Source organism: Rattus rattus, chromosome X (genome assembly GCF_011064425.1).
Source record: "Rattus rattus isolate New Zealand chromosome X, Rrattus_CSIRO_v1, whole genome shotgun sequence".
Lineage (NCBI taxonomy): Eukaryota > Metazoa > Chordata > Mammalia > Rodentia > Muridae > Rattus > Rattus rattus.
Window position 1 is genome coordinate 83,639,020 of NC_046172.1, and position 24,306 is coordinate 83,663,325.

The following is a 24,306-nucleotide window of genomic DNA, read 5'->3' on the forward strand; positions in this document are numbered from 1 at the left end:
TCCATGTTTGACTTCTGATTATTTGTTGTACACCTTGAATTTTGTAAAGTGTGGGATTTAGACAAAGCAGAATTAAGAATCCCCAGACATAAAACTGTATTCTTTTGTAGTAAGTAAATGCTTGACTGTTTTCATAAAAGTATTTTTTCAACTATGATTTGAAATTAATGATAAATTCTATTCAAGTAACTCTGTCATGTGTGTTCATCTTTTAGAGGAATTATTTTTGTATTCAAATTAAGTTACTTTTGCATCATCCTTATATCTTGGCTAAGAAAGGCCATTATCTTGACTCATACAAAATGTTTAATATGTGTTTAAACAGGTTTTCTCATTAAGTTGGTAGTACATCTAGTTTAAATGAATCAAATTATTCTTCCTTTCTATCCATTTTATTTTTTGTTTTCACTGGTTTTCAGTTTATGTTTTGTTTACTTATGATTTTTATCAGTATTGCTTTATAGCCCTGGTTGGGGACAAACACTAGTTCCACAGTTCAGGTTAGGTTATATCTTTAGATACTCCTCTTATCTGAGGCTCTCCATTGCTATGTTATCTTTTGAGACAGTGCCTTGCTATATCGCCCAGACTGTCCTTGAACTCAGGATTCCCTTTGCCTCTTTTTTCCTGAGGTCTGGGATTACAGATATACACCACCAAGATAAAGTGACCAGTACTCTGTTGACAGAACCAATCTTGGCTGCTTACTGTTTACAAATTCTGCATTACATCCATTTAAATTTTCCTATTTTTACTTCCTGATCACAGTGTATTGTTTTCAGGCAATATGATTTATATTAGATTAGGTTATTTAAGGGTAGTAAGAAGAGAACCTATGTGTGACCCCACATACTTTGTTGACATAACTTGGAGAAATCAAATTGGTAGACCTGTGACAAAACACTGTCTTCTGTGCATGACAGGACTACTGCACTCACAAACGCACAGCATCTGTATTTGCCTATATAGAACCAAGCCTGCCAACATTCCAACATGAATGTTGGAAGGGCATATGAGCCTCTTCCCCTAATGGAGTTATTTACAGTTGATGTTTACTAGGCTAGGTTGACCGTGCTGCAATGAATGACCCTATCTCTCTACACACATAGACAACACTAATTGGATGCAGTGAGTTATAAAAGACAAAAGCAAATAAAATTTGGAAGGGGTTACAGGGTCTGGGAAGATTAGGAGGGATAAGTGGACAGGTAACTATAATCAAAGCCTAACACATGGGGGTTGGGATTTTAGCCTCAATGGCAAGCTCGAGGCCCTGGGTTTGGTCCCAGCTCGAAAAAAAAAAAAAAAAAAAAAAAAAAAAAAAAGAAAGAAAAAAGAAAAAAAGAAAAAAAGAAGAAAAAAATCTAACACATGTATTTATGAAATTTTCAAAGAATACACAAAAATATTATGTTAAAAATTTGCTTCAGAAGCAGCATGCATGTTTTATGTGATGTTGAAATATTTTTAGGCTTACATTTACACTTATATCTGTTTGCTTGTCTATCCATCTGTCTATCCACCCATTTATCCATAATTGTATGTGTATAGTGGCAGAACCATAATTGTCCAAAGATACTACTTTTGAAACAAAATTAGCAATGAGTACAGCCATTTACAATGGTGTGTGTGATAGAATAAAAAAATTATAATTGTCTATCTTTAAAGGCATTATCACTGATATAAATGAATAAAAACAGCTGCTTTTAAGGATCTATTGTTCAGAACTAGGAAAAACTGTTAGTCTTGGTAGGTATTATAATCTGAATATTTGTAATTCATAAACATTTCCTAATCCATAACATGAAAGTATGAAGAGGACGGGACCACTGTGGGGGGGGGGATAGACCATGAAGGCAGAACTCTCATGGCTGGTATTAGTTCCTGCACAAAAGAAACCAAATAGAACTAGACAGACCTTTCCATCAAGCGATAACAGAGTGAAAATGAAAAAGATGTCTTGATCTTGAACTTATCAACTTCTAAATCTATAATAAATAAGTTCCCCTTTCTCTTCATGCCATCTAATCTCATTGTTATCATTGGTTCAAACCAAACCAAAAAATAAAGGGAAAGGAAGCCCATTTGGTTTAAAAAGCAAAACGAAGCAAGGTAAACATGTAGAGAGGAGAGTTAGACAAAAGAACTGGAGAACCATTCACTATTATATCCATTAGTTACTACTTTTTGCCTTTGGAAAGTTAAAACACCCTGTAACAGTTATTCATGCATTCTCTCTACTGTTACATAATAGGTACTATCCATAAAGTACCATTTAGGCTTGATTTTTCAGTTATTAACATGCTAAAAATGATTCTGTCTTAACTAGAAAGAAGAACAGATAATAAAAAATCAATAAATAGTCCAAATAACTTCAGATGATATTAAGTTATACTGCAAAGTTAGATCAAAAAGCATGATGGAATGATCATACAGATACTGCTTAGCTATTCTTGGTGGCTTGACTAAGGCCTATCTAGTGGTGGGATAACTGAACTGAGATCTCAATGATGAAATAAAAGTTTGTTAGATTCACCACTAAAGAGAGATGTGTCAAGGCACAGAAAGCAGTGACTTTAAGTGCAACGTTGGAGAGATGCCTCAGAGGTTAAGAGCAATGAATTCAGAAGAGAGCTTCCGTGATGAGTCCTGAGAAGTGGGAAATAAACAATGTTGCAAGAGAATTTCTATTCTCAAATGCTGACACCATGTCACTGCAACATAGCTGACTATGACAGTTTACTACAAGCCACCCTGTGTTGTGGTTAGGAATCTGGGAAATGCTGAGGCCTTTGTTTCACATAGTGCCAGGTACAAACACTTGGCAATCCTCATTTCATGCCTGTGCAGAATTGGACTGCTCTGTAAGTTTCTTGTGTACTTGCAAATAGGTGCTTTTCCACACATACTTTGAATATTTGTAATACTACCTTGGGCTTCCTTGGAGCATGGTGGCATCAGGCTTCTCACAATTAATCTTTGGCAGCTGGTTTCCACTAGAGTGGAAGCAGAAGCCACAGTTTGACATTATCTGAGCTTCAAAGTCCTAGAATGTTACTTCCAAGGCATCTCATCAGTCAAAGCAATTCACAAGGCCAACTCAATTTCAAGCAGAGGGAAAATAGACTCTAGCTCTTGATTGATGCTTGCAGTCTTTGGAGACCAACTACCATAAAATCTTTTGTAGGGCATAGTAATGGGTTTAGATTATAATCCAAATACAGCAGGAAGCTATTGAAAGTTTTAATCAAGGGAGCGATGTGATTTGATTTAAGCTTTACAAAGAATAGTCTGGCTGCTGTGGAAAACGGACTTCAGCGTTTCAAGAGTGCAGCCCGAAAGACCAGTTAGGGGGTAATTGCAGCACACAGAAAGAAATAGATGATGGCTTGCACCAGGATACTCTTGGTCGATATAATGGCATATGGACACATCAGGAAAGTAAGACAAAGGTAGGGCTTAGAAGACTCAATTTTGGATTTAACCTGTGATGGGTGACAAAAAGAGAGTCAAAGAAGACTAAGGATCTAAGGATTTTATCTGAAAAGCATATTTCCATTTCCATTCATGGTGTCATCAAAAGAAATGAGGAAGTTAGTGGGAGGCAAAAGTCAAGACACAATGAACTGAAAGATTTCTTTTGCCAACTGTAAAGCAGAATAGTAAGCTCCCTGAGTTATCTAAATGGTCTCCTCTGGCTTTCCCCAAAACCCAAATAGGAACAGCACCAGTAACTTATGCTTAGTCCTTATTGTATGTCAGGCACTGCTATCAGAGATGTTTTCACATGAACTCCAAAATTCACACCAATTCTGTGGGAAAGATGTAGGCAATGGAAAACAAGATCTAGAAAGGTTGTATAATTTCCTCTGGTTACATAACTGTTAATAGGTGGAGGTGAGATTTGAACCCAAACAGTCTGGATCTGAAGTCAGCTGAGGTAACTCCTATACTCCAAACATCTCTTTATCAAAGTACTTCCTACAAAGTCAAGGTCCTTGCCTACTTACAAAAAAGTAAGCACTGGAAATCTTCATGTATAAAAAGAACAAGAGTTTACAATCAAGCTGAGGATGAAGTCCCATATATGGATAAATTTTAAATGTTTTGTTATGAACTTTGGACCTCAGGGTTGCTTAAGTGTCAAATGTAGAAGCTTTTTTTCCCCCAGTCTAATATCGTGTTTCTTTTGCTGGAATAAATTGAAATATTTTGTTGATATTTCCTAGGAAAATATTTTAGGGCAGTAGTAAAGATATTTCAAAGATTGTTGTTACACAGCTTTTAAATTTCAATTTTACTGAGTTGAGATTTATAAATGATAAATTCACCTAGATAGTATAGATGCAATCAAAATCCTTTGTGTTACTTTCTTTATCATAAAATAAAATAAAAATAAAGAAAATCTGCAGACTAGGTAAAAATATTTACAAGCATGTAGTAAGAGAGTTATATTCAGAATATATAAAGAATTATTCCAGTTAAATAATAAAAATAGAGACAGGCCAAACACTCTGCCACCCCTAGCTGGTTCTGGTAACACATGGAAGAAATGGCCTTACCACTTGCCTAGGGAGTGAGGGGGATCAGGTCCCAAGGGCATGAGAGCAAAAGACATGGCCTTGCCCCTCACTGGCTACAGGACTCAGAAGAGTGCCCCCCCTACTTCTACTGGACAGCACAGTAGCACTGACCCTGATAAGTTGCCTCTGAGAGCAAGAGCATGGGAGAGCTTGCTCTGCTCCTTGCTTGAACAACTTGGGAGAACTGGAACCGAGGGCATGAGAATGAGACATCTGCCCACTCCCACTCCCAATACTTGGGACTACTGCCTTGCACCTCACTGGGGCAATATAGTAGAGCTGCCTCTAGTCGTGGGGGGTGAGGGTCAGCTGACCGCAAGTACATGAAAGTAGGAGAGCTGTCCCTGCCCATTACCTCGGAAGTGTGGTAGAGCTGACTCTGAGGACATGGGCATGGGAAAGCTGGTGGGCAGACAAATTTAGCTACCACCAAGGCCCAGTACTAGGACTTTGAGTTGGTACATCCTAACATCTACCCAATCTTTGAACTGAATTGTTGAAGGGGTCAGTCCTACAGATCCAAATCACCAGGATCTCCATGACACAGGGTAACAACAGAATATCCAGTGAGGATCCAGTATTGAAAGTGTGGCAGAAGCCAGAGGTCTGAACCCAGACCAATGACTCATTGCAATGAACATTTGCAAGTGAAGCTGTTTGGACAAAATACTACTATATGGCACATAGTTACACATCCCATCTTCTCTGGTGAGATTTTTTTTATTGCTGTTTATTGTTTTGTTTTGTGTGTGTGTTTTTTTTTTTCTTTAGCAGGGAGGTTTCATGCTGGAGGGCAAATATGGAGGGATGGGGAGATGAGTGACATTGGGGTAGATGATGTGAAATTCACAAGAATCAATTTTATAAAAAAGATTGAAAAGGAAATGGCCAATGAATTTGAATAGACAATTCTTCAGAGAAGATACATTTTTTTCTCTGAAAAAAAGATACATTATTCCTTCCCATGATATAAATTTGGAGTTAATTATCAATCAGTGTAAACTGTTAGATTTTTATTTGCATATCTGTTATATGTTCTGGAAGTTAGCTTGGTGGTTTGTGTGACTCTTAACAGTGGGGCACGTGTATCTCGAACTCTTTTCTTTCTTTTTTTTTTTTTATCTTTATTAACTTGAGTATTTCTTATTTACATTTAGATTATTATTACCTTTCCCGGTTTCCGGCCAACATCCCCTAAACCTCCCTCCCTTTTCTTTTATATATGGGCTTCCTCCCCATCCTCCCCCCGATTACTACCCTCCCCCAACAATCACGTTCACTGGGGGTTCAGTCTTGGCAGGACCAAGGGCTTCCCCTTCCACTGGTGCTCTTACTAGGCTATTCATTGCTACCTATGAGGTTGGAGCCCAGGGTCAGTCCATGTATAGTCTTTAGGTAGTGGCTTAGTCCCTGGAAGCTCTGGTTGCTTGGCATTATTGTTCATATGGGGTCTTAGGCCTTTAAGCTCTTTCAGTCTTTCTCTGATTTCTTCAACGGGGGGTCCCGTTCTCAATTCAGTGGATTGCTGCTGGCATTTGCCTATGTATTTGCTGTATTCTGGCTGTGTCTCTCAGGAGAGATCTACATCCTGTTCCTGTCAGCCTGCACTTCTTTGCTTCATCCATCTTATCTAATTTGGTGGCTGTATATGTATGGGCCACATGTGGGACAGGCTCTGAATGGGTGTTCCTTCTGCCTCTGTTCTAAACTTTGCCTCCCTATTCCCTGCCAAGGGTATTCTTGTTCTCCTTTTAAAGAAGGAGTGAAGCCTTCGCATTTGATCATCCTTCTTGAGTTTCATGTGTTCTGTGCATCTAGGTAATTCAAGCATTTGGGCTAATAGCCACTTATCAATGAAGTGCATACAATGTGTTTTTCTGTGATTGGGTTAGCACCACTCAGGATGATATTTTCCAGTTCCTCCATTTGGTTTGCCTATAATTTCCTAAGTCATTGTTTTTGATAGCTGGTAGTATTCCACTGTGTATATGTGCCCCATTTTCTGTATCCATTCCTCTATTAGAAGGGCATCTGGGTTCTTTCCAGCTTCTGGCTATTATAAATAAGGCTGCTATGAACATAGTGGAGTATGTGTCTTTGTTATATGTTGGGGCATTTTTTGGATATATGCCCAAGAGTGGTATAGCTGGGTCCTCAGGTAGTTCAATGTCCAATTTTCTGAGGAACCTCCAGACTGATTTCCAGAATGGATGTACCAGTCTGTAATCCAACCAACAATGGAGGAGTGTTCCTCTTTCTCCACATCCTCGCCAGCATTTGCTGTCACCTGAGTTTTTGATCTTAGCCATTCTCACTGGTGTGAGGTGAAATCTCAGGGTTGTTTTGATTTGCATTTCCCTTTTGACTAAAGATGTTGAACATTTCTTTAGGTGTTTCTCAGCCATTCGGCATTCCTCAGCTGTGAATTACTCTTATAACTAAACCACACAAAGACCCAAGAAAGAAGGAGAACTTCAGACCAATTTCCCTTAGGAATATTGATGCAAAAATACTCAACAAAATTCTGGCAAACCGAATCCAAGAGCACATCAAAACAATCATCCACCATGATCAAGTAGGCTTCATCCCAGGCATGCAGGGATGGTTTAATATACGGAAAACCATCAATGTGATCCATTATATAAACAACTGAAAGAACAGAACCGATCATTTTCATTAGATGCTGAAAAGCATTTGACAAAATTCAACACCCTTCATGATAAAGTTCTGGAAAAAGAATAGGAATTCAAAGGCCCATACCTAAACAAAATAAAAGCCATATACAGCAAACCAGTTGCTAACATTAAACTAAATGGAGAGAAACTTGAAGCAATCCCACTAAAATCAGGGACTAGACAGGGCTGCCCACTCTCTCCCTACTTATTCAATATAGTTCTTGAAGTTCTAGCCAGAGCAATCAGACAACAAAAGGAGGTCAAGGGGATACAGATCGGAAAAGAAGTCAAAATATCACTATTTGCAGATGATATGATAGTATATTTAAGTGATCCAAAAAGGTCCACTAGAGAACTACTAAACTTGATAAACACCTTCAGCAAAGTGGCTGGGTAGAAAATTAAATCAAATAAATCAGTAGCCTTCCTCTCCACAAAAGAGAAACAAGTTGAGAAAGAAATTAGGGAAACAACACTCTTCATAATAGTCCCAAATAATATAAAATACCTCAGTGTGACTTTCACCAAGCAAGTAAAAATCTGTATGACAAGAACTTCATGTCTCTGAAGAAAGAAATTGAAGAAGACCTCAGAAGATGGAAAGATCTCCTATGCTCATGGATTGGCAGGATTAACATAGTATCTCTGACTCTTGGCATGCTCTTGGGACTCTTTTCCTCCTATTGGGTTGCCATGTCAAGCCTTCATATAAGCGCTTTGTTTTGTCTTATTTTATCTTAGTTTGTCATGTTTGTGTCTTGTCTTTTGGAGGCCTGCTCCTTGCTGAAGAAAAATAAAGGGGAGTGGATGCAAGGAAAAGAAGAGTCAGAGGAATTCTGTGAGCAATGGAGGGAGGAGAAACTATAGTTGGAATATATTATATGAGGGAAAAACCTATTTTAATAAAAATAAATAAATTAAAGATTGTGTCATTTGTAATAAAAGTATTACATTTTCTCTTCCAATATGAATATACTTTGTTTTTTAATCTAATTGTGCAGAGAGAGAGAGAGAGAGAGAGAGAGTGTGTGTGTGTGTGTGTGTGTGTGTGTGTGTGTGTGTGTGTGTGAAGTAGTATGAGCTTATAACCCTGATCCTTTTTGTAATTGGAGGCAAAAACATTTTGTTCTTTCCTTTTGAATATGACAATAGTTATGCTTTTTTTTTATATATATATCCTTTACTGTTTGAGAAAATTCCTGCCTGGTCCTATTTGTTAAATATTTTATTCATGAAAAGACACTTGAGTCTGTGAAATAGTGTGTTCTCTGTTCTTTGGATAGTCACATGATTTGTGCTTCAGTTATTAATGATGCATCACACTAATTGATTTCAGGTAATTAAAACAATATAGTGTTCCTGGAGTAAGTACCACCTGGTCATGCTATGTAAATAGTTTTTTCAAGTTCCTAAATCTCATTTGTTTGTTTTTCTCATGAATTAAAATTTCATAGTCTATTAAAACTATTGTCTGTAGCTTTGATTGCCTTTTATAAGCACTGTCTTTTTGAGTCTCTATTAGGTAACACTGTTCTCATAGATTCGTTTTGGAAGTGCTTCCTTTATCTCCATTTTTTAAAACATGTAAAAGAATTCTATTTATTCTTCTTTAAAATGTAACTTTCATAGTTAGGACAATTATTGTACTCCTCATGGGAAAAATATATTTTTACAATACTAATTAAATGGCTTTTATTTCTTACAGCTTTATTCAGATTATCTATGCATTCTCAAATTGATTTTGGAAGTTTGGTAGTTTTTAGGAGTATTTTTACTTCATCTAGATTTATGTCCTTGAACCTCCTAGGATGTCTTGTAAACTGCCATATGAGTGCTAAGAATTGAACCCAAGTCTTTTTTTTTTTTATTATTAACTTGAGTATTTCTTATTTACATTTCGAGTGTTATTCCCTTTCCTGGTTTCCGGGCCAACATCCCCCAACCCCTCCCCCCTCCCCTTCCTTATGGGTGTTCCCCTCCCCATTGCCGCCCTCCCCCAACAATCACGTTCACTGGAGTTCAGTCTTAGCAGGACCCAGGGCTTCCCCTTCCACTGGTGCTCTTACTAGATATTCAATGCTACCTATGAGGTCAGAGTCAGGGTCAGTCCATGTATAGTCTTTAGGTAGTGGCTTGGTCCCTGGAAGCTCTGGTTGCTTGGCATTGTTGTACATATGGGGTCTCGAGCCCCTTCAAGCTCTTCCAGTTCTTTCTCTGATTCCTTCAATGGGAGTCCTGTTCTCAGTTCAGTGCTTTGCTGCTGGCATTCACCTTTGTGTTTGCTGTATTCTGGCTGTGTCTCTCAGGAGAGATCTACATCCGGCTCCTGTCTGCCTGCACTTCTTTGCTTCATCCATCTTGTCTAATTGGGTGGCTGTATATGTATGGGCCACATGTGGGGCAGGCTCTGAATGGGTGTTCCTTCTGTCTCTTGAACCCAAGTCTTAATGAACAGCCAGTACCAACTCTCTAGATATCATTATTTCTGTTTTTTTTCTAATCATTTCTCATTTTTAATGGCTACTGCTGTCCTGGTTGTTCCTTTGTTGCTCTTTTTTCTTTTTTTCTTTTTGTCTGGAAAGAGGAAAGAAAATTGAGAAAATGGCTCTACCAGATTGCAAATCAGTAGGGCACTTTCTTGGCCGATGTGGGAGAACTCAGCCTGCTATTGGTGGTGCCACCTGAAGACCTGGTCCTGAATTGTATAAACAAGCAGCCTATGCAAGCCATGGGGAACAACTAAGTAAGCAGCACTCCTTTGTATCCTGTGTTCCAGTTCCTTCCTTCAGCTCCTGTTCTGACTTTCTGTTGTGAAAGACTATAAACTTTAAGTAGAAATAATCCTTTCCCTACACAAGTCACTTTTTGCCATGGTCCATATGTCAGCAACAGAAAGCAAATGAAGACAGCTACCAAATTATAAGTTCCCAGAGGGAAAGAAAAAAATAATTCCTATTATTTAATGACCTAGTTGCTGTTATTACATAAAATATCTCATTATTTTCATATAAATCAAATTATTATATTCCCAGTCATATAAAAGGATAACATATTCAATTATTCACAATATGTAATAATGAAATAAACCACTATGTTATTAACCAATGTATTAATTTTAATTTTGTAATTATTTCAGAATATAGTCTTCTATAAAAAACTATACCATAAAACAATGTGGCATACTACCCTGTTGGCAACCCCACACATCTCATGTTTATTGTATCTCTCAATTGAATGAAGAGGTCATATTGTATGACTGACTTTTGCTTTCTATTTGTATTAGTATACTTTATGATGTTCTCATAATCACAAAATCACCTAACAGTGTATCTCAGAAAGTATCTCCATCATTAATTGACATATGACTATATGTTCATATATTTTTTCTATGTCCTATGTATATGTGTTTCAGTTTTATGATTATGAGGAAACATATGTTACTCACTCATTACTTTCTTTTCTTAGCTACTTCATGCTTATTTTTTCTTCAGAAACATAAAGGTCTTAATATATGCTTTAAGTCATCGATTACTAATTCTATACATTTGTATGAATAAAAATGATCTATAAAATTTATTTTAAATGCATATTAAAGGAACAACAATATCAACCAACCAGACACTCATTCCCCCTGAGCTCGTAGGGACTAAACCATAACCAGAGTACATATGGAGGAACCCGTGGCTCCAGCTGCATAAGTAGCAGAGGATGAACACCCTTATAGAAGTAGGGGGAAGGAGGTTGGGATAAGGATTTTTTCCAAAGGAGAAACTGGAAAGGGAATAACATTTGAAATGTAAATAAGGGAAATATCCAATTTTAAAAAGGCTGAATCTCAAGAGAATCTTATTTGGCCATTTCAACACAATAAAAAATCATCACTTTAAAAAAGAATTTTAAATATTTTCATTTTGATGGGTGGTAGGGTGACCAACGATACTGTCAACATAAAATTTAGTAGTTAAGACATATACACAAGTTTTCTACTACCTCCATGAACTATTTTGAATAAAATTTCCATTATTTGTTTTCAAGCAAAATTTCAAAGACATAATTCTGTTATTTAAGTAATTCATTACAGCAGAGATGGAGAAACCACAGAGAAGGTATGGTTGGTTTTTGCTTTCTTGTTTGCTTGCTTGCTTTCTTTTTTTTCTGAGACAATATCTCTTACTATTAAGTACTGACTTGTTGACCTGGAGCTCACTATGTATAAAAGACTATCCTCAAAGTCACAGAGATCCATCTATCTTTGCATCCTAAGTACTAAGATTAAGTTGATGTGCCAAGGTTAGAAAGAATTCTTATAAGGAATTTATAAAACTTTGACTCCTTTTGAAAACACACACACACACACACACACACACACACACACACACACACACACACATGCAGAGTAAGATATTATATATCTTACCTAATTTACCTACACAGACAGGGATTACGTAATAGATTCTGGACTGTGTTTCATTATGAAATTTTATTACATTACAGACATAATCTCCATCTTTTTCACAGTTAATGCTTAGAACTTCTTGAGACTATATATACACCAATTATGTAATGATTATGAGGATTATAGAGAAATGGAAATTTGTGTGATGTTAAAATGAAAAGACAAAGTTTTTATTCTATTTCATAAGTGAGCAGTAGTTTTAGAAATTAAAAATAGAATTTAAGTGAGCCTTAATTATTTCCTAAGATTAAATTTTTGGAAATAAAATTGGTGATTTAAAGTGTTAGAAAGGTTTGATGCACCAATTTTGTTTTTAGAAATTTATTTTACAACAGCAATCAGAGATGTGTACAAAGGTTTGTGCAGAATAATTTTCTGCTCAGTTTAATTTATAATAAGGAAATATTGGGAAATGCCCTATAGCCAAAGACTGATTATGTAAATTAAGGGATATTAATATGATTGAACCACACTAAATACTTATAATCATGCTGTAGAAGTCTATTTATTGACACAGGAAATGCTCATATTATTAAATTAGAAAACAGTTGAAGTATAATGTTCAGAAAGTGATCTGAATTTTGTGAATAAATGAATCTACCTATATAAAAACACATTTTATATTTTTAAATGAAAGCCATAAATATATATTTTTTGACAAAACAGTAGTAGATTGTCTCAAGTTTTGGGAATTACATGGAATTTTTATTTAATTATGTTTGTGTTTTTCTGTATGGTGACTTCTTTTGTTTACACTTTTTAATCTTTTGCTTAGGGTTGAATGAGGAACCTGATGAGTAAAACTAAAATACTCTCCCACTGAGTTACATCCCAGCTCCTTTTATCTTTATTTTTATCTTTTTACTTTTATCATAAAAGAAATAATTTTTATGTTATGAGCTAAAAGTGTATGAAAAAAAGGTACCATGTGCCCTATGAGAATTATGCAACTTAGATCCAAAGGAATACATAGATTTGTCATCCCACTATATCTTTCAACACAGTGGTATTTCAGTTTCAATATTTTAAATGTGACCTTTAACTTTCTGTACACTAACTGTGTTCTTGAAAGTCTTTACAGGACACTGATCACATGAATCATTCAGTTTTATTACTACCTATGCCATGAAGTTCTTTTTATTCAAAGCCAGTCATTACCCATAAGTGGATATCTTTGAGTAATAGCAGCTTACATTTCTTATATGACAACTTATGCATAAATGGCATAACTTCAGACCTTTAGCATGTAGAATATATTTCAACACAGATTTCAGTGCCTTCTCTGTTAGCAGAATGAACACTCCTGTCACTAAAGCCCGTGAAATATTGTTATAAATTAACCATATCTCTTTGTGAACATGAGGTATTTATTTCTTTAGACTAAGTACAATTTTTAAGAAAAAAGTCAGAAATACATATAAATCAATTTTAGTATTCAAAACTTCAAATGAGTAAGAGTCTATAAATTCATTAGAAAGGTCAACATCTAACAGTAAGTCCTCCCATGAATTGTTTTTCTGTACATAATGCTAAGAGATTTGGATATGAAAGTTCACTGTGGATTATTCAACATATAATTAAGAAACTAGGAGACACACAAGCCTAATATAAGATCAGACCAGGATAACCAGTCTAAAATAAAATAGAAAAAAAAATAGTCTGTAGAGGAAATGTTGTACCAGATTGTATGCCTATAATAGTAAATTCAGATACTAAAATATTTGGATTCAGTTAATGATTAACAAAGGTTCACTGAATTCATAAATTTTTCTCACCATTCTATTTTAAAGAAATTCAAGGTATTGTTCTGATGCAAATATATATTTGTTTTGAATATGAAAATAAGATTCTATATGGTCCTATTTACTTATTTATCACGATTATACAAGTATATAATCTAAATAGTTTGATAGTTTTCTTTGAAGGCAGTCAGGAGTTTTCCATGAGAATACAGAGATGGCTCAGTTTTTAAGTGTTTCTTGATCCGGAAGAGGACTAGGTGGATTACAGCTGTCCATAGCCCCATTTCTAGTGGAGTCTGATGCCATATTTGACTTCGCTGGACATCTACATGCATGTGTGCACATGCACAAAGGCACAGACACATTCATATGAATAAATACTAAATCATTCTTTAAAAGTTTGTCTTTGACTCTATTTTGTATTTCAAGGTACCTAGAAACAGCCACTCTCATTTAAAATATTTTAAATCTATTATTGACAATTACACACATGTTTAGACTATATTGTGATATTAGCCTCCATTACCCTCTCTCCCACTTTTTGCTAACTCTTTTCTTTTTCCCAATTAATCTTGTAAGTCCTAATATATTTTGTGTCTGTACATGTCTTGTATAGGTAACTCTATCATTATCCTCTAGCTTAATTTTGTCTCTTCTTTCGTGAAGTGCCATAGGCCATGCAGAGGTCTTTTGTAGGACCAACTACACAAAGTTTCTTTTCCTCATCACTTTGTCCAGGTGTGAGTTTCTGCCTTATCCACCGTCCTCTGCAAAATAGTGCTTTTGGGTCAACACTTTTAGGAAAGTGGTACATTACAAAATTAACATTCCCAATTCTCATATCCAAACATGAAAAGACTGAGAAAGAAATCAGGGAAACAAACCAATTCACAATAGCCAACAAACAAACAAACAGCATAAAGCAAACAAAAGAAAATGTGAAAAAGTACTTGCTTTTCATGCTTTTTACTGACTCTAAACCCAAAAGGAAACAAGTAAAAAAGAACACGGTAAAGGAATACATAGTTTCTGAAATATGTAAGAGTCACCACAATTTATTTCAAGTTTTACTAGGTAGCTGTGTGGTAAAGTAACACGGCACTAAGACACAAAGAGACATACAGGGAAATGGAATAGAATAGGGAACACGAATATAAATGCACACATCTTTGCACTGGGAAAACAGCAGCATCTTAAATAGGTGCTTTTGTAGAAACAGGACGTCCGAATATAGATGAACAAAACTAGAGCCTTATCTCTTACCCTGCAAGAAAATTAATACTGTATCAAAGAATTTAATCAACGACCTAAATTCTGAAACTACTAAAGGAAACTTAGAGCATATAGTATATTTATTAACAACGTAACCTTGCCCCAATGGTGCACATTTCATGACTTTAATGGACTTCATACAATCTCCTCCTCCCTACCAGTGTGCCTATAAGAATATGTGCATAGGAGTCTTTATTTTCTTCTTTTTCTATTGAATTTAACTTGGTTTTAGGGGTGGGTTGTTGTTTCCTAGGAAAGATGTATGGTTAGCATACTTTTGAGATGCTGTGTATTTGTAATGTTTTTATAATACCTTATATTCTACTGATAATTTATTCTCCTGTACTCAAAGTTGACAAATATTTTTGCGGGATGATACTTAAGTCACTGAGACATTGTCTTCTAGCTTGGGTGCTGTTGCTGGGTTCTGATCCATGGTGTGAAGTATCTTCTTATCGTCATAACACTTCTCTGTTCATCTAAACTTTTATTTTGATTTGTACAGTGAGGGTTGGCTTTTATATTCTGTGCTAAGTATTTGACAGGCCCTTCGATTCTGGAAATTTTGTTGAAGTAGGTCTTTGGTTAGTGCAAAATTGGGGTGAGGCTAACTTCTGTCTTTCTGCAACTCTCACTATTAAAGGTGTGGGTCTCTTGGGTTGAATTTCCTATTTCACATTTTTTTCTCTCCAATTTCTCTTTCTCAGCTTAATTATTCTTCCTTTGGAGTCTGTCTCAAATCTAATCTTTTAAGTCCTCTTATTTGATGTTTCTTATCTTAGGGATCACTTTCAAGTTTCAAGGGTTCTTTATTCTTTTTAGTGTTCCTTACTTATTTACACTTTTTACAAAGTGTTTTTGTTTCATAGGTTCATAACCTCATAATTTCTACAGAACTAAGTTGAAAATAACCACGTATAAATTCAGTAGCTCTTTCTTACATGTGGCCTGGTTATACCTATTTGTTTTGATATTCATCTTTTATATTGGAGACATTTGTCATTTTTTTTTATTCTCCTTCACTGGCACTTCATAGTTACTCGGCTCAAAAGCATATCAGAAGCTACGGGTACCAGATGACCTTTGTTGACCATGACTTTCTAGAAGTATAATCTGGGTAAATTCTTTCCTTGGGGTGGGGGCCACTTAAATTTTTTAATCGCATTTAAGGAATAAGCCTGGCTCCCAGCATTCTCAAATCTTAGTAGATTTATGAGGCTGTTAATATTCAACATGTGACCTTTCATATAATCCCTCCTTTAATACAGTGGCTCCATCTGTGGCTATTCTTAGTACCTCCCCTTCTAGACAGTCTTAATTCTGTCTTCTCTAGAGAATTAATTCCATTTTTCCCCATTGATATGGAAAGGGCAGTTTGCCATTTAAATGCAGCAAACAAGGGTTTGGATTCTAATTCCAGATAAATTGAAGGAAACTTTAAAAAAAAAATAATTTTCCTGCTTTTAGCATCTCATCCACTTTTCATGGCCCCTTGGAAGGACCCTTACTATATTTAGTATATATGCTATATATGCTTCCCTGAGTAAAATCTGGTGACTTTTTGACTTTTGAAACTTCTAGGCTTAGATCAGAAGTTCTGACCTTCCTAATACTGCTACCTAATATATGGTGCCTCAAGTTTTGGTGACCCCCAATGATAAGGTTACTTTCATGGCTTCTTCATAACTGTAATTTTGCTATGAATCATAATGTAAATACTATCTGTGTTTTCCAATGGTCTTAGGTGACCTGGTGAGAGGGGTCATGGCCTACAGGTTACGAACTACTGGCTTAAATGAACCAAATCAGTTTCTAATCATCCACCTGCTTTCCAGATTGTAAAATTTTGTCTCATGTTATGTTATTTTCCCAGTCTTTCAATCTTACTAACATTATGTCCCCTCTTTAGCTCTAATGTATCTTCTATCATTATGATGGGCCTTTGCAAAGGTAGTAAAATACTGATGCCCTGTTTTCAAACTTCAAGGTGAAAGCCAATTTGTCCCTTCAAAAAAGGGCTTAAATACATGGTCATAAAGTATGTCCCATGGATTTTTGCTGCTTTCTGTGCAGAATCATGAAGTCATTCATTTTCATAAGCTTAACTTAGTCTCAGTTTACATATTATTTCCTCAGAGAACTTTTCTTGATGTCTTTGTCTCAAGTAAAAATCTAGTCCTTGAAGATTTTCTACAATGGCTGAATTGATTTTTTGCTCCTGCAGAGAAAATCACTATCTATATTTACATAATTAAATAATATAAAGGAAATTTGCCTCCACTCCATACTAGACTGTAAGCTCACTGAATGATAGATTAACATTTTCTCTTGTGTTTATTTTTACTTACATAGTAATAGATATAAAATAAGTACTAAAACTTATGTACTGAACTAAGTAAAATTTAGAGTTAAAGTACCACTGAAACACTCCTTCCATTTTTAATTAGAGATCAAAATAGAAAATGGTAAAATCCAAACTAAATAGAGATAGCTCAGTAGTTAAGAGTATTTACTGCTTTTGTTCAGGGTTTGGTTCCCAGAACCCACATGGCAGTTCACAACTACCTGAAGCTCCAGTTCCATGGGATATGATGCCTTCTTCTGGACTCTGCAGGCATTCCACACATGTGGTATACACACATACATATATGCTATACACCCCAAAAGTAAAATAGAAAGAAATAAATATTTTTAAAGCAATAGAACCAAGTTGCATACAGTTCATATATATAGATGACTATTTACTACTAAGATACTATATTCTTCTTGCATGCATCTTATAAGAATTACTCTTATACAGTATATGATCACTCAAGAATTTAGAGACAACCATAATAAATAAGTTTCTAGCTTTTGTACCAATAGTTTACAAAAATCTCAAAATTTCTGCCCTTCTGAAGTCCTGCATTAGCAGGATTTTTTTTAAATGAATCTGGCCTATGAAGAGAAACACATTTTTGGAGCTGGAAAATGTTTGAATTGGGGCAGTATTAGAAAAGAAACCAATTTATTGAATGGCACAGCTGTTCACTGTATGATCATTATGATCCTCGTTATTTGGGTGCTGGTTGGTATTTATATCTAATTAGCTCTCTTACACACCATCAAGCAATCTGCATTTAGGGAATAGAGCAAAACTAAAATATATAGAGTTTCAAGCTGCCAAAAACATATAACAGAATGAATTCAGGTTTAATTCACTACAGACCAGTTATTAACAAACCACTGAAATTAGTTAGTTTGCACTTTTACTTGCATGCATGTGGTTTTTTTCTATAGTAGATGAAAAGAGATCGGAAACAAATTTCTTCAAAAACTGTCTCTCTTATATGGTTGGCACTTTTTTCTTATTACTCTCTGACCTTGGAGTGTTGCTCTACTGTCAAAATGGGGATTTTGCAATCCGTGGCCTCATTGATGTCTATTTATTGGTATACATATAACATTTTATAATGCATTAATAAAAATGTCAGTTCTTAGTTTTTTCTATTAGCAACTTAGATGTTTCACAGCTAACGCTGTGTTTCTGCTATATTGCCACACATAAAAATACTTATGGTTAGATTAATGTTTATGAAAGCAAAAATGGTCTCAACCAAATTTTAAGTACATTATTTGGATATTATAAATAGCAACGAATCAGTTTAACATATACTGATTAGGAAAAACATCATTCCACTGACATTATACTCTATGTCCATTCCATTTCCCACAATAACCTTTAGATTTACAGAGAAATTACAAATATAATAAAAGATGTTATCAACTGAATGTGTTTTCCTTAGCTTGATGTTGAAGCCCTGGACCATAATGTGGTCCCATTTGATAGAACATCAAAGGAAAAAAAATGAAGATCTAATTAATTCAAAAGAAGAAACTCAGTCTAATAGGATTAGTTTCCATGAGAGATCTGATGCTTCTGGATCCTCTTGCTTTTCCTCTTCCCCTCTGTATGTCCACTTACAGAAGGCTGTATTGGGAGAGCAAGGAAGAAAGTGGTTATCTACAAGCCAGAAGAACATTCCAGATAAAGTTACCATGATGACAACTTGAGTTCTGTCTTCTTTTAAGAAATGTTAGAAACTTAATTTATGTTATTTAAGGTATCTCATATGAGGCCATTTAAAAATGATGGCAGGTTTCATGAAAAGTGTGGTACACTTACCAAAATTAAACAGTTAGCTCTTTGGCTGGACATGGTAATATGGTTTTTTAAGAACAACATTAAGGCCAAAATCCCTTGGGGGAGAAGCTGAACTCCCAGAAGTGCAGACAATCCTGAGACCTCAGGAGAGACTTCCACTTCTGCCTACTTCTGCTTCCATTCCTGGCCCAAGAGGAAACTGCATAGGGGCCACTGGATATAGGAATATGGGAGAGGTCAGGGGCAGGAATCTATGGGTTTCTACATGCACCCAGAACTGAACTGAACTTGTCCAACAGCTCCCTGCACCCAACTCCCATAGGGGAGAGAGCTGGGCCCTCAGAAGTGTAGACAATCCTGAGAACTCAGAGGATACAACTACTTTCTATGCACATTCCTGACCCAAAAGGAAACTGCCTAGTTGATCTGGGCACAGGGAGATAAGAGTAGTCAGGAACAGTACCATTCTGGTTTCAGCCTGCACCAAGAGCTGAAAGCCAGTCACCAGCAGTGCCTACATACCTGAGAGCAGAGGTAAGACAAACTATTCTGTGCCAAGCAACCTGGAAGCTTCAGGTCAAACAAACCTAGGAGCAGATCTTTGTTCCCGGACCTGGCTGAAAGAAAACAGGCCTACAAGTATGCTGACACACAGGCCTACAAGAGGGACAAGCCACCATAGAGACAAAAAGACAAGCTAATACCAGAGACAACCTGATAGTGAGAAGCAAGTACAGGAAACAAAGAAACAGAAACCAAGACTATTTGACATCATCAGAGCCCAGTTCTCCTTCCAAAGCAAATACGGGATATCCAAACACATCTGAAAAGCAAGATTGTAGATTTAAAATCATGTTTTATAATGATGATGGAGGACTTTAAGAAGGACATAAATATCTCCCTTAAAGAAATACAAGACAGCACAAGTAAACAAGTAGAAGCCTTTAAAGAGGAAACATGAAACTCCCTTAAAGAATTAAAGGAAAACACAACTAAACAGGTGAAGGATTTGAACAAAACCGTCCAGGATTTAAAAATGGAAAAAGTAACAATAAAGAAAGCACAAAGGGAGGCAACCCTGGATATAGAAAACCTAGGGAACAGATCAGGAGTCATAGATGCAAGCATCACCAACAGAATATAAGAGATAGAAGAGAGAATCTCAGTGGCAGAAGATACCATAGAAAACATCGATATAACCATCAAAGATAATGTAAAAGACAAAAAGCCCCTAGCCCAAATCAACCAGGAAATCCAGGACACGATGAGAAGATCAAACCTAAGTATAATAGGTATGGAAGAGTGTGAAGACTCCGAACTTAAAGGGCTAGTAAATATCTTCCACAATATATAGAAGAAAACTTCCCTAGCCTAAAGAAAGAGATGCCCATAAACATACAAGAAGCCTATAGAATTCCAAGTAGATTGGACCAGAAAAGAAATTCTGCCTGTCACATAATAGTCAAAACACCAAATGCATGAAACAAAGAAAGAATATTAAAAGCAGTAACGGAAAAAGGTCAAGTAACATATAAAGGCAGACCTATCAGAATTACACCAGACTTCTCACCAGAGACTATGAAAGCCAGAAGATTCTGGGCAGATGTACTAAAGACCCTAAAAGAACACAAATGCCAGCCCAAGCTACTATATCCAGCAAAACTCTCAATTAATATAGATGGAGAAACCACAGTATTCTAAGACAAAACCAAATTTGCACAATATTATTCTATAATTCCAGCCCTTCAAAGGATAATAGAAAGAAAACTTCAATGCTGGGAGGGATCCTATCCCCTAGAAAATGGAAGAAAATAATATCCTTGCAATGAAAACAAAAGATAGTGAAACAAACACAATTCCACCTCTATCAACAAAATATCAGGAAGCAACAGTGACTTTTCCTTAATATCTCGTAACATCTATGTACTCAATTCCCCAATAAAAATGTATAGATTAACAGACTGATTATGTAAAGAGGACTCAGCATTTTACTGCATACAGGAAACACACCTCAGAGACAAAGACAGACACTACCTCAGAGTAAAAGGCTGGAAAACAACTTTACAAGCAAATGGTCTACAGAAACAAGCTGAAGTAGCCATCTCAATATCGAATAAAATCAACTTTCAATGGAAAGTTATCAAAACAGGTAAGGAAGGACACTTCATATTCATTGAAAAAAAATTCACCTAGATGAACGCTCAATCCTACATCTTTATTCTCCCAATGCAAGGGCACTTACATTCATAAAACAAACCTTACTAAAGCTCAAATCACACACATTGCACCTCATACAATAATAGTGGGAGATTTCAACAACACACTCTCATCAATGGAGAGATCATGGAAACAAATTAAACAGAGACACAGAGAAACTCACAGATGCTATGAAACAAATGAACTTATCGGATATTTATAGAACATTTCATCCTAAAACAAAAGAATATACCTTCTTCTCACCACCTCAGGGTACTTTCTCCAAAACTGACCATATAATCAGTCACAAAACAGGCCTCAAAAGATTCAAGAAGAGAGAAATAATCCCATGCATCCTATCAGATCACCACAGACTAAGGCTGGTCTTCAATAACATCAAAAACAATAGAAAACTCACATATACATAGAAGTTGAACAATGCTCTACTCAATGATAACTTAGTCAAGGAAGAAATAAAGAAAGAAATTAAAGACTTTTTAGAAGTTAATAAAAAAGAAGGTACAATATATTCAAACTTATGGGAAACAGTGAAAGCAGTGCTAAGAGGAAAAATCATAGCTCTGAGTTCCTCCAAAAAGAAACAGGAAAGAAAATACACTATCAGCTTGACAGCACAAATAAAAGCTTTACAACAAAAAGTAAATACACCCAAGAGGAGTAGTAGGTATGAAATGATCAAACTCAGGGCTGAAATCAACCAAGTAGAAAGAATATGGACTATACAAAGAACCAACAAAACCAGGAGCTGGTTCTTTTAGAAAATCAACAGGATAGATAAACCCTTAGCCAGACTAACTAGAGGGCATAGAGAGTATATCCAAATTAACAAAATCGGAAATGGAAAGGGTGACATAACAACGGAATCTGAGGAAATTGAAAAATCATCAGATCCTACTACAAAGCTATATTCAACAAAAACAAAAAGCCTATATTCAACAAAAGTACAAAAGCCTATATTTAACAAAACTACAAAAGCCTATATTAACCAAAAATTAAAAGTCTTCCAATCAAAAAGAGCCCAGGACTAGATGGGTATAGTGCAGAATTCTATCAGACCTTAATAGAAGACCTCATACCAATACTGTCCAAACTATTCCACAAAATAGAAACAGATGGAGCACTACTGAATTCCTCCTATGAAGCCACAATTACTCTTATACCAAAACCACACAAAGACCCAACAAAAAAAGAGAACTTCAGACCAATTCCCCTTAAGAATTTTGATGCAAAAATACTCAATAAAATTCTTGCAAACTGAAAACAAGAAGACATAAAAACGATCATCCATTATGATCAAGTAGACTTCATCCCAAGGATGCATGGATGGAAAATTCATCAATGTAATCCACTATATCAACGAACTCAAAGATAAGAACCACATGATCATTTCATTAGATGCTGAGAAAGCATTTGACAAAATTCAACACCCCTTCATGATAAAAGTCTTGGAATTCAAGGCCCATATCTAAACAAAGTAAATGCAATATACAGCAAACCAGTAGCTAACATTAAACTAAATAGAGAGAAAATTGAAACAATCTCACTAAAATCAGGGACTAGACTAGGCTGTCCACTCTCTCCCTACTTATTCAATATAGTACTTGAAGCCCTTGCCAGAGAAATCAAAGAGTGAAAGGAAGTCAAAGGGATGCAAGTTGGAAGGGAAGAAATCAAAATATCACTATTTGCAGATGATATGATAGTGTACTTAAGTGACCCCTAAAGTTCCACCAGAGAACTACGTAACCTGGTAAACAACTTCAGCAAAGTGTCGGGGTATAAAATTAACTCAAACAAATCAGTAGCCTTCCTCTACTCAAAGGATAAACAGATTGAGAAAGAAATTAAGGAAATGACACCCTTCACAATAGTCCCAAATAATATAAAATATCTTGGTGTGACTTTAACCAATCAAGTGAAAGATCTGTATGACGAGAACTTCAAGTCTCTGAAGAAAGAAATTGAGGAAGATCTTAGAAGATGGAAAGATTTTCCATGCTCATGGATTGGCAGGATTAATATAGTAAAGATGGCCATTTTGCCAAAAGCAATCTACCGATTCAATGTAATCCCCATGAAAATTCCTACTCAATTACTTATAGAGTTAGAAACAGCAATTTGTAAATTCACTTGGAATAACAAAGATCCCAGGACAGTGAAAACTATACTCAATAATTAAAGAACTTCTGAGGGAATCACCATCCTTGACTTCAAGCAGTATTACAGAGCAATAGTCACAAAAACTGTATGGTATTGGTAGAGAGACAGGCAGATAGATCAGTCAGACAGAATTGAAGACCCAGAAATAAACCCACACACCTATGGTATTTTGATCCTTGACAAAGGAGCTAAAACCATCTAATGGAAGAAACCATTTTCAACAAACGGTGCTGGTTCAACTGGAGGTCAGCATGTAGAAGAATGCAAATCGATCCATTCTTATCACCATATACAAAGCTTAAGTTTAAGTGCCTCAAGGACCTCCACATCAAACCAGATACACTCAAACTGATAGAATAAAAAGTTGGGGAAGAGTCTCGAACACATGGGCACTGGGGAAAATTTCCTGAAAAAATCACCAATGGCTTAAGTTCTAAGATCAAGAATCCACAAATTAGACCTCATAAAACTGCAAAGCTTCTGTCAGGCAACAGACACTGTCATTAGGCCAAAACAGCAACCAACAGATTGGGAAAAAACTTTACCAATCCTATATCTGCTAGAGGGCTAATATCCAAAATATACAAAGAACTCAAGAAGGTAGACTCCAACGAGCCAAATAACCCTATTAAAAAATGGGATACAGAGCTAAACAAAATATTTTCTGCTGAGGATTATTGAATGGCCACAAAACACCTAAAGAAATGTTTAACATCCTTAGTCATCAGGGAAATGCAAATCAAAACAACCCTGAGAATCGACCTCACACCAGTGAGAATGGCTAAGATAAAAAACTCAGGTGACAGTGGAAGGGAAAGCCCTTGTTCCTGCCAAGACTGAACCCCCAGTGGACGTGATTGTTTGGGGAGGGCGGTAATGGGGGGAGGATGGGGAGGGGAACACCCATAGAGAAGGGGGGAGGGGTTAGGGAGATGTTGGCCCGGGAATAACAATCGAAATATAAATAAGAAATACTCAAAATACTCAAGTTAAGAAAGATTGGAAAAGAAAAAAAAAACTCAAGAGATAGAGGATGCTGGCGAGGATTTGGAGAAAG